This window comes from Portunus trituberculatus, chromosome 25, assembly GCF_017591435.1.
Source record: "Portunus trituberculatus isolate SZX2019 chromosome 25, ASM1759143v1, whole genome shotgun sequence".
Taxonomy (NCBI): domain Eukaryota; kingdom Metazoa; phylum Arthropoda; class Malacostraca; order Decapoda; family Portunidae; genus Portunus; species Portunus trituberculatus.
Window position 1 is genome coordinate 15,496,941 of NC_059279.1, and position 9,153 is coordinate 15,506,093.

Below are 9,153 nucleotides of genomic sequence, written 5' to 3' on the forward strand. Positions count from 1 at the left end.
TGTGTGTGTGTGTGTGTGTGTGTGTTCCCTTCAGTTTCACCCATTGAGTTGTTTGTGCTCTGAAGTCCTTTTGAGAAGAAAGCAGCACACACAAATAGATAAATACATAAAAAGATGTCTATTGACCACAGTTTTAACAGTGAATTACAGTAACAGTGACATTCAGTGATCCATGCAAACTTTTATTGAAAAGATTTTATACTGCACGAAATAAGTAACTGCAGTCCAACGCAAATACATAATACCCACAAAAATATAACATCTATCACTAAGGAAGACCCTTTACTTGTTGTTCGACCTTTTCTTACAGTATTAATGAAAAGCACCAATTAAAACCATAACCTACTATTAAGTAAGTAAAACGAATCTAATTTCATGCATCAAAAAACTTCCACGCAAGTATATAGAGTCTAAAGCATCATAAAGTAATTTAAAAACCATAGGAAATATACAAATCTAAACTCATAAAAGAAAAGAATTAAATACACACACACACACACACACACACACACACAGAAACAAACACACATTATATATATATATATATATATATATATATATATATATATATATATATATATATATATATATATATATATATATATATATATATATTATAATACAGTGAACCCAAGAAAATATTTCTTAAACAAAGACTATAGTATAAACATTATTACACCGATTTCAGTCATGTACACATCATATTCTATAGATTATCCGACAGGAAATATCATCAGTAAAATCCGGAATAGCAGACGCTATTCGCAGTTGCTCGCCTCACCCCCAGTAGTTCAATAGCTCGCTTCATCCCCAAAAGTTCTTTCATGGACTAGTTGTACAATTTAATCATGCCTCTTAAGTTTGTTGCTGACCAGGATTCACAACCATGCAATAAAGTAGACATCAGTGCAGCATCAAACAAGCGTCGTTTTACAAAAAATGGGACATCGTTGTTCTTCTGAATGAAAGATACGAACTTCAACACATGGCTTAGTTTACTTTGTGCACGAAGCTTCACAGCAATCGACACCGAACCATCACACATAAATGGAGACCCTCGATACACGTCACTGCTGCAGTGCTCCACTATCAAACCACTCACGTGCAAAGGGTCGGTATCTCCTTCATCACCATTTCCAACAAAGAACTTGGTTTTGGCTACATTGACCTTCATCCCATATACTCATTACAACATTGAATTGATAACGTGGCTGCCCGGGTCGTGGCTTATAATACAATATCATCCATAAATACCACGACATGTAGCCTGTCTGTAAACGGTTCCGAAATACATCTATGCTTAATAAGTTTCACTAGTTCATCTACGTACGTTTTAAACAAGAAACACGACGTTGATAATCCTTGCCTAACACCAACTGTGGATGTGATTATAGCACCGCCTAAAACACACACACACACACACACACACACACACACACACACACACACACACACACACACGAGTTGAGTACGATTTCTACCTATACGGAAACACGAATATCAGAAATAAATAGATTAATACAAATATACTGCCTTTTTTTATTTGTGTTATGTAATACGAGTGCATTGTCTTTCCATGGTTTGTTTCTGCTTTGAGTTTCAGTTGTTTGTTTCTGTTACTGCCTTTTTTTTTCCTTTCTTTCTTGCTTTTTTTTATTATTCATTTATTCTTTTTAGCAATGGTTAATTCATTTTTTGTCATTGGCATCATTGTGTGTTTCTGCGTATCTATCTTTTTTTTTTTTCATGACTGTTTCTGAAAAGTAGTTAGGTAGGGAAATAACAAAAGAAAGAGCGTGGGAGACAGGCAAACGAACCGCCAGACAAAGAGCAGGTTATACGGTATCAATGAAAAATGAATGAATGGGGGGCGCAATCCTGTAATCCAATAGTACACTTCAAAAGGTTCACAGACATTTAATAATTTGGAATCAAACCCTTTTCAGATCGTTAGCAATCAGCCCTGTAAATCTTTAAATGAAAGGGATGGGGAAACAGAGAGAGAGAGAGAGAGAGATGGAAATGGGGATAAAATGGAGTGGTATGAGAAATATAGAAACAAGAAGGGAATAGGGATGGGGATGGGGAGACGAACGTGAAGTGAGGCTGAGAAAGATATGTGTATTACAGTGTATATGTCAAGAGTTCTGGCTAATTAATCCCTTGAGTTGACATGTCGCTCTAGGCAAAAGTAAGGGTTGAAAGGCTGCTTCATCAAGGTGGTGTGTTCGTAGTGTTGTTATCTTGTACTACCAACTTAAACCTTTTGTTCCCTGCTGGTGATATCTCTGCCTTAACCTCTTCAGTACCATGTTGCGTTTTCGTATTCATTCTGGTTACTATTTGGCGATTTTATACAGCTTCAGAAACTCACGTGGGGAAATTAGAAAAGTGAAGACAGTGGCCATTCATATTTTGACCTCCATACACCCTTCCTAAAGTCAATAAAATGGTCTAATCGTGCACAAGTCTCAAGGTAAAAATGTGTCCCAGTATTCAAGAGGTTAAGCCGCTCTGCCGTGAATCTTGAGCATATATCCAATCCCAGACCAAAATACACTGCTTCGAAATCTTCCAGAACTTCACATACGTAAGGCACATTTTGTTTGTAATGCCAGAAACGGTCTTTAGGCTTACTTTCCTCTACCGTCCACGATTTTATTGACTGAGGTAATTTGACACTTTGATATTTGAACTACTTATTGAGACTCGTCAGGAAAAACAGCTACTTGTAAGATAGCCATTAATTTCTATAGATGAGTTAGAATATAAAATGCATGTGGTTCATTAGAAAAAATCATTGAATATACTCCAGCGATCATTTTTGCTTGTTTTTTTTTTTTTTTATGATGATTCTGTGTACTTGCATGGCGGAGTGTGGACGAGTGGGTTAGTTGGTTCGTGTCTCTTATTACTGTTTGCTTTTCCTCTTCCTTCACTCACTGCCAGACGTCTTCTCACCGCCCATGAACCTTAACGTATCATGAAGAGCTGCTCCAGTCCTGACCAGTTTTTCTTATTGCTCGTTTTCTTGTTCTTTTTGACAATCGCTCTTCGGATCTCATTCAGGAGGAAGTAAAGTATTGTATATGTTAATGTTAATGGGTGAAGGATCGATCCTCTGTAAAAATAAAAATACGTATATCTTTCATTAGTTGATATTGTTGGGCCACCTTTGAATTTAACGACTTGCTCACTCATTATGGCTGATTTCAAAGGCCATTGCGATGATTGCCTGATGGGTCACTCTTTTTTTTTTTTTTTCCTTTTTATTGAGTGTGTGTTTTTCCAGTAATGTATAATCCTTGTCAACGTATCACTATAAACTCCTAAAAGCGCTTTCATAAAACCCATAACTTTAATGTAATTTCTTCTACAGACGAACCAACTGTGAGAATACCGCCTTTGATTCATGAGTTTCGAAACATGAGCGCGAGACACCGAGTGAGGTGAAATTGGGACAAGGGGAGATAGAAGTATTAGTGTGTGCGCGCACGTGTCTGGGAAGGGAGACGTGGTGTAGGCTGCTGCTTTGTGCTGGTTCGTGTCTTGAGGGTTTACGTGCTCTCCTGCTGTCCTTGGCAACTCATAAGTGTTCACATATTTCACATATGTCCTCCTGTTCTTACCTACAACTGCCTTGTCTTGGTGACCCCGACCTCCATCCGCTTTTCTCACTCGCCTTATATCAATAATTCTGGTTATTCCTTAATCATTTCTTCAGTGTCCCGCCTTATTAACTTCTATTTTACTTTTTTTTTCATGTACTGATTGTTGTTGGCATTAATACTCGATATATTGCTTTTCATCATATAGAATTGGTGGTATCTTTTCCTTTCCTTTCGTCAGCGTTGTTGCCGCCGTTTGAACTGGTACTACTGCAGATTATATCCATGAGTATTGTGCATAACTTATCCATTTCATAAATTTATTAATTTACCATTGTAAACGCATCCAAGTGTTAACCTTCTCAATGAGTGGAGTTTGAAAACCTTAATCGGTCGCTATTATGGGAAAGGTCTTTCTAAAATTAGCAAAAACTGTCATACATATTATTGGTCGAAATTTAATACTTTTTACAGGTATTTGGCAACAGGCATGGGCCAAAGACAAGTGGCACAGCATTTGTGTGAGAAGACCCACAGCATGCAACATCATCCATGATGTTTACTTCATGAATACTTGGTCCTCTGTTCATAGCAAAACGAACTGTCATAGCAAAACGAACTGAAGACTGGAAGAGAATTAAGGAATTGAACAGTCGCTGGGACATTCCTAAATGTTTGGGTGAGTAATTATTATACACGGTATGCAGGTCAGTAGTAGAAGGGATTGAACTTGGGATATTGGTTAATTCATGCAAGTTTTTAGATCATTGAAGTTGTAGTTACTGGGGTTCCTACAGACGATAATATGACATCTAGGAAAACATAACGGTATTCTTACCCGACTACAAAAACATAACTGTGGCAGTATTCTTGCCTTTACGACTTGCTGTTACAGTCTAATTATCTCGGGCAATAACCTGTAAGACAGTGGCCTGGAATTGGAATTCTTACTAACATTTATCTACAAAGGCACGCCTGTTATTTGCAGACTGTTCTGTATTAGGAAGCAAGAATGCAGCCACTCGTTTCCCTTCATGTCCTATGAGTTAACAGAATGGGAAGAAGCTAGGGTACTGAGAGCCCTCCTCAGATCTTATAGATGAAAATGGAGAGTTACCACTGTGTTTGTAAGATAAAAATTTCCGCTGAAACTCAACCTTGCGTTCATACGTTCATGGAAATCGTTTAATTCCTTTAACTTTAGAAGATTAATTATAACTACTGGCAAATTCATACAGAGGGTTGTGGAAAATGTCTTTGGCAGCATTGTGTCCAGGCGTTTCCTCTAGCAACTCATTGTAGCCAAGCCATAGAAGTGTTGTAGCATTAAGGCAGTAGCTAGGTGTACTACACAACTTTTTATGAACAAAAAGGGGCAAGTGTAGTTTATGCTGTGACAAGGGAAAAATATATTCCTGATAACAGGCAGACTGTGCACAAATATATAGGTATAGGTCTGCTGCAAAGAAAATCAAGGGATGCCTTACAATTGTTGCATCTCTCCACAATAAAGTCTTCCTTACCAAAGTAAGTTGTAAACTGCATGAAGTAAAAGAAAAAGCAGATAGACACCTACCATCACCCACAAACAAGTATTACATGTAGTAGTAGTAAGGGTGTACATTGCTGTTCAAGGGCACACAGATCATTGCCACTTGAGGCACATCCATATGGCTTTATTAAGGCTAAGACGGCTGTAGTCTATCTCTAAAAGCAAGGTTTTGTGCAAGTCTCAGGAACTTGTCAGTAAACTCACAGTTGTAGACTTGAAGTATTTATTCTAGACATTTCAAAGGCCACTGCCTTCATCCTCAGCAGTACAAGGTACTGCCTTGTACTGGCCTTTGAAATGTCCAGAATAAATACTTCAAGTCTACAACTGTGGGTTTACTGACAAGTTTATATTCATGATAGTATGATATTCCATCCCCAGTCTCAGGAACCTTTCAACCAAGTAAAGTATTGTAGTACAATTACATGGCTCCTTGCTTGATACTCTTTAGCCAAACAGTGTTATTCTGTTCATAGTTTTTGCACTATCTATATAATATGGTGATGTGTCCTACAAATGGAAATATTTTCAGGTCACAGAAAAAGAAAGGGAAATCTGGCAGACGCATCATCCCATTTCACTGAACAATTGACCTGATCTTCACTAACCTGAAGACTATAATCACTTGACTAACTACAGTAAGTGTTTACAGTGAGTAAGTGTATTCCTGATTTAGCATCATACCTTAAACAAGCTTCATGGTTTTAAGAATTAACTTTCTGGTTTCAGCTGGGTTAAATATAAATTTATTGCTCGCACAAAATACGCAGATCAGTTTTTTTTTACAAGAATAAGCATGTTCAAGATTTAGGTTGGGATAGTTTGGTAATCTTGGATAGTGTTTTAAGTGCAATTCCCCTAGGATAAAAATAGTACAAGTTAATTAGACCTTGTGCTTTATTCTCATCTCTGCATCTTTGCAGTTCTTACAAATGTTCAGTCCAACAAGGGTATTGTTATGTGAATAAATTGATGCAGTCCAGCATCTTGGAAGTGTTCAGTCCAAGTATAGGATAGCATAGTGATGTAGTGTCTCAACAGTGCAGCCCAGAATTTGTATGGAGGATATAAACAATGTTAATTTAGTGATTCAATGCTTCAAAACTTCACTGAATCCAGATTGGAACTTAGTGTTTTGCCTCTACTAGCACTTGCTTTTCCTCCTCCTCTCTTAATACCATCCCTTATTTGCAAATCTATCTTGTTGTTAAAGAACTCCGTACTCTTTGTCATTCCCATCATTCCCTTGAATAATATTCACTAGACCTTTCACTCTGAACCTGGAATTATCTTGAACATCAAACTGCCAGGAACAACCAGCATTCTGAACTAGTCTATCCACCAGACCTTTACCATCCCAGACCCATCCACTCCTCTATCACACCTGCATTACCCATGTTTTCTCTCTATCTCCTAATAATCTAAAGATCCTTTAACTTTTTTCCCATTTCATCTTTTTAGTAAGGTATTAATTACTTAAAGGTTCATGAACATAATTGCTCTTACTCCCCATTGCCCACATTGTTCTTGATCATCTCCAACATGCCTTTTTCATGTCAGGATATGTCATCTTAAAATATATTGGCAGAGTAGATTATGTGAATTAGTGTGGTAGACCTGAGAGGCTAGTAGTAGTGTTCATGATAGCAGGTGGTGAGAGCAGTTAGAGACTAGCAAGAAGTACAGTATTTTGAAGATTGTGCAAGCATGTAAGAGTAAGTGATTATTATGGAAGATATGAAAGCATGATTGTGTAGGTATTTTAGGTGAGCAAATGAATAATAGTGAGATGCTTGATTTTGTGAATGAAATGGACTTGGAGAACCTTAATGCCCCTGGCTGAAGATTTCAGTGATTTGTGCAAGAAACCAGGAGTCTGAATCATTGTACTATGCTGGTGAATGGGAGGATGCAAGAGATTGTGGACTGCATGTGCACTGCTGAGGATGGAACGACTCGCCTTATCTTGGACCATAACGTGTTGGAGTGGAAGTTGTATGGGAGAGGAAAAGAATGTGAAGGCTAAAAGGAGTGTAAGTTAAATGTAGAATGGGAGAATTTCCAGCAACTTGAGGGAGTTGCTGGAAAGATGAAACCTTGAATGGGGTGAATGGAGTGTTGAAAATGTGAGGAATGCAGCAGCCAGCCAGCCAGATACGGTATGTAAGAAATGCTAGGAGGTATGCATGTATGGCTTATTAGTACAATGATAAAATTAAGGATGTTGCGATGGAGAAAAAGAAAATAAGTAGAATATGCAGCCATTTGAGGAAGGGCAGCTACAAGTGTGTGGGGTTTTTAAGGGAGTACCAGAATACATGGACATGTGATAGTAGTGAAATGTGTGGGACAGTGAATTGAAGAATAATATAGAACAAAAGAGTAGTTTGGAGTGGTGTGACGAGAAAGATGCCCTAATATGTAAAAGGTGGTAAGGGAAGCTTGTGATGATTTCTTTCAAATGAGGGCACAGTGTATGGGTGTGAATGCAAGGAGTTACAGATGGTAAAGTCCTGCAGCAAAGTGTGCCATACGCATGATATGGAAGAGGATGAGAGAGCGATGGATTGTGTGAAGTATGTCACATAAGATGATTTAAGTAGTGCTGGAGAAATTGGGAAATTTCAGAGCAAAGACAGGAATGTTATGGTGTTGCTGCTGGGACTGTGTGGGGAGATGAATGAAATGATGGTAGAAGCCATGGAGGAGTCTGAGAGTGTAGTATGGGACTGTGTAGGGAGATGAATGAAAGGATGGTAGAAGCTGTGAAGGAGTCTGGAGAGTGTAGCATGGGACTGTGTAGGGAGATGAATGAAAGGATGGTAGAAGCTGTGAAGGAGTCTGGAGAGTGTAGCATACTAGATGTAGGAATTATTAGTTTGAAATCTGATCAACTTCTGATTTGTCTTTTTTTTTTCTTTCTTACAGGAGTTGCTGATACAAAGGTTTGACTCTAGAGGAATTTGAGTTCCCTGTGTTTCGACACTCCCTTTTTTCAATCCCATACAAAAACTACTTGTCAAATTTGTTGCTCTGTTATTCAACTACATTTTCATTTACAAACACTTATCATTCTTGTTCTGGTCAGTCCATATACTGAAGGCCACTAACAATAAATCTTGCTCCTTCATCTTCAAGATCTAGTAGAACATCCACTTCACCTGCAGCAGTCTTGTCCTTCCACAGAGGATCCACTGGGCAAGGCTGGGGCGTTGTTCCTGAAATAAGACAGGGCATTACTAGGTTGCCTTAAAGGGAATCCTGGTACGTTATAGAACTGATTTTCTAGAACACACAAACACTGATACTTCTGCTTGTCAATCTGACAATCCTTAATCATTCCAATTAAGTACTATTAAAAATAATCTATGCCTTGCATAATTAAAAAGAATAATCTTTGTAGTCCTTTTGCTTATGTTTCCTAATTTTTCCAGGACTTACTCCAGATGGCATCAGCAAAGCCAGCAACCATTGCTGTTACTGCTGCTGCTGCTACGACGACCTTCATCCGGAAATGGATCTGAGAGATAAATACTTTGTCAGACAGACCTGTGTATCTAGTGTGTGAGACTTGTGGACTAGTAGTGTTGCTGGTAACAAGCTGCAAGAGTTTAAAGTCAAAAGACTCCCGATCATATTGTTTTTCTTTTTTTTTTTAATAATTTTTCCCAACTGGATGTGTTGTAGTTGTTCTCCGGAGCCTGTTTGAAGTATTGTAAAAACTCGCTTGACTGTCAGAGCTATGTTAATAAATGAATGACCTTTGACTACTAGCAGTAGATACTAATTGAGCTTGGGCAGGGGCTATACCTCCAGAATACTGGTTGGGTTTGAGCAGGGGCTATACCTCCAGAATACTGGTTGGGCTTGGGCAGGGGCTACATACCTCCAGAATACTGGTTGGGCTTGGGCAGGGGCTACATACCTCCAGAATACTGGATAGGGAGAACTTATACTTAGTTTACTTAAACTATTTTACTGAAAACTGTTTTA

At 38.3% G+C, this 9,153-nt stretch overlaps 1 long non-coding RNA gene across 7 annotated transcripts; it reads left to right on the top strand.

The window, feature by feature from the left end:
* Positions 1-3,393: 3,393 nt before the first annotated feature.
* On the top strand, positions 3,394-8,927 carry LOC123508949. 7 transcript variants are annotated; one of them, XR_006676048.1, is made up of 7 exons: positions 3,394-3,540; positions 4,083-4,287; positions 5,693-5,798; positions 7,006-8,037; positions 8,089-8,105; positions 8,299-8,424; positions 8,595-8,927. It is a non-coding gene; the product is annotated as an uncharacterized LOC123508949 (long non-coding RNA). The 7 variants fall into 7 exon arrangements; XR_006676053.1 differs by lacking the exon at positions 8,089-8,105 and having other exon boundaries at positions 7,006-7,193; XR_006676049.1 differs by lacking the exon at positions 8,089-8,105 and having other exon boundaries at positions 7,006-7,193; positions 8,347-8,424.
* The last annotated feature ends 226 nt before the right edge of the window (positions 8,928-9,153 follow it).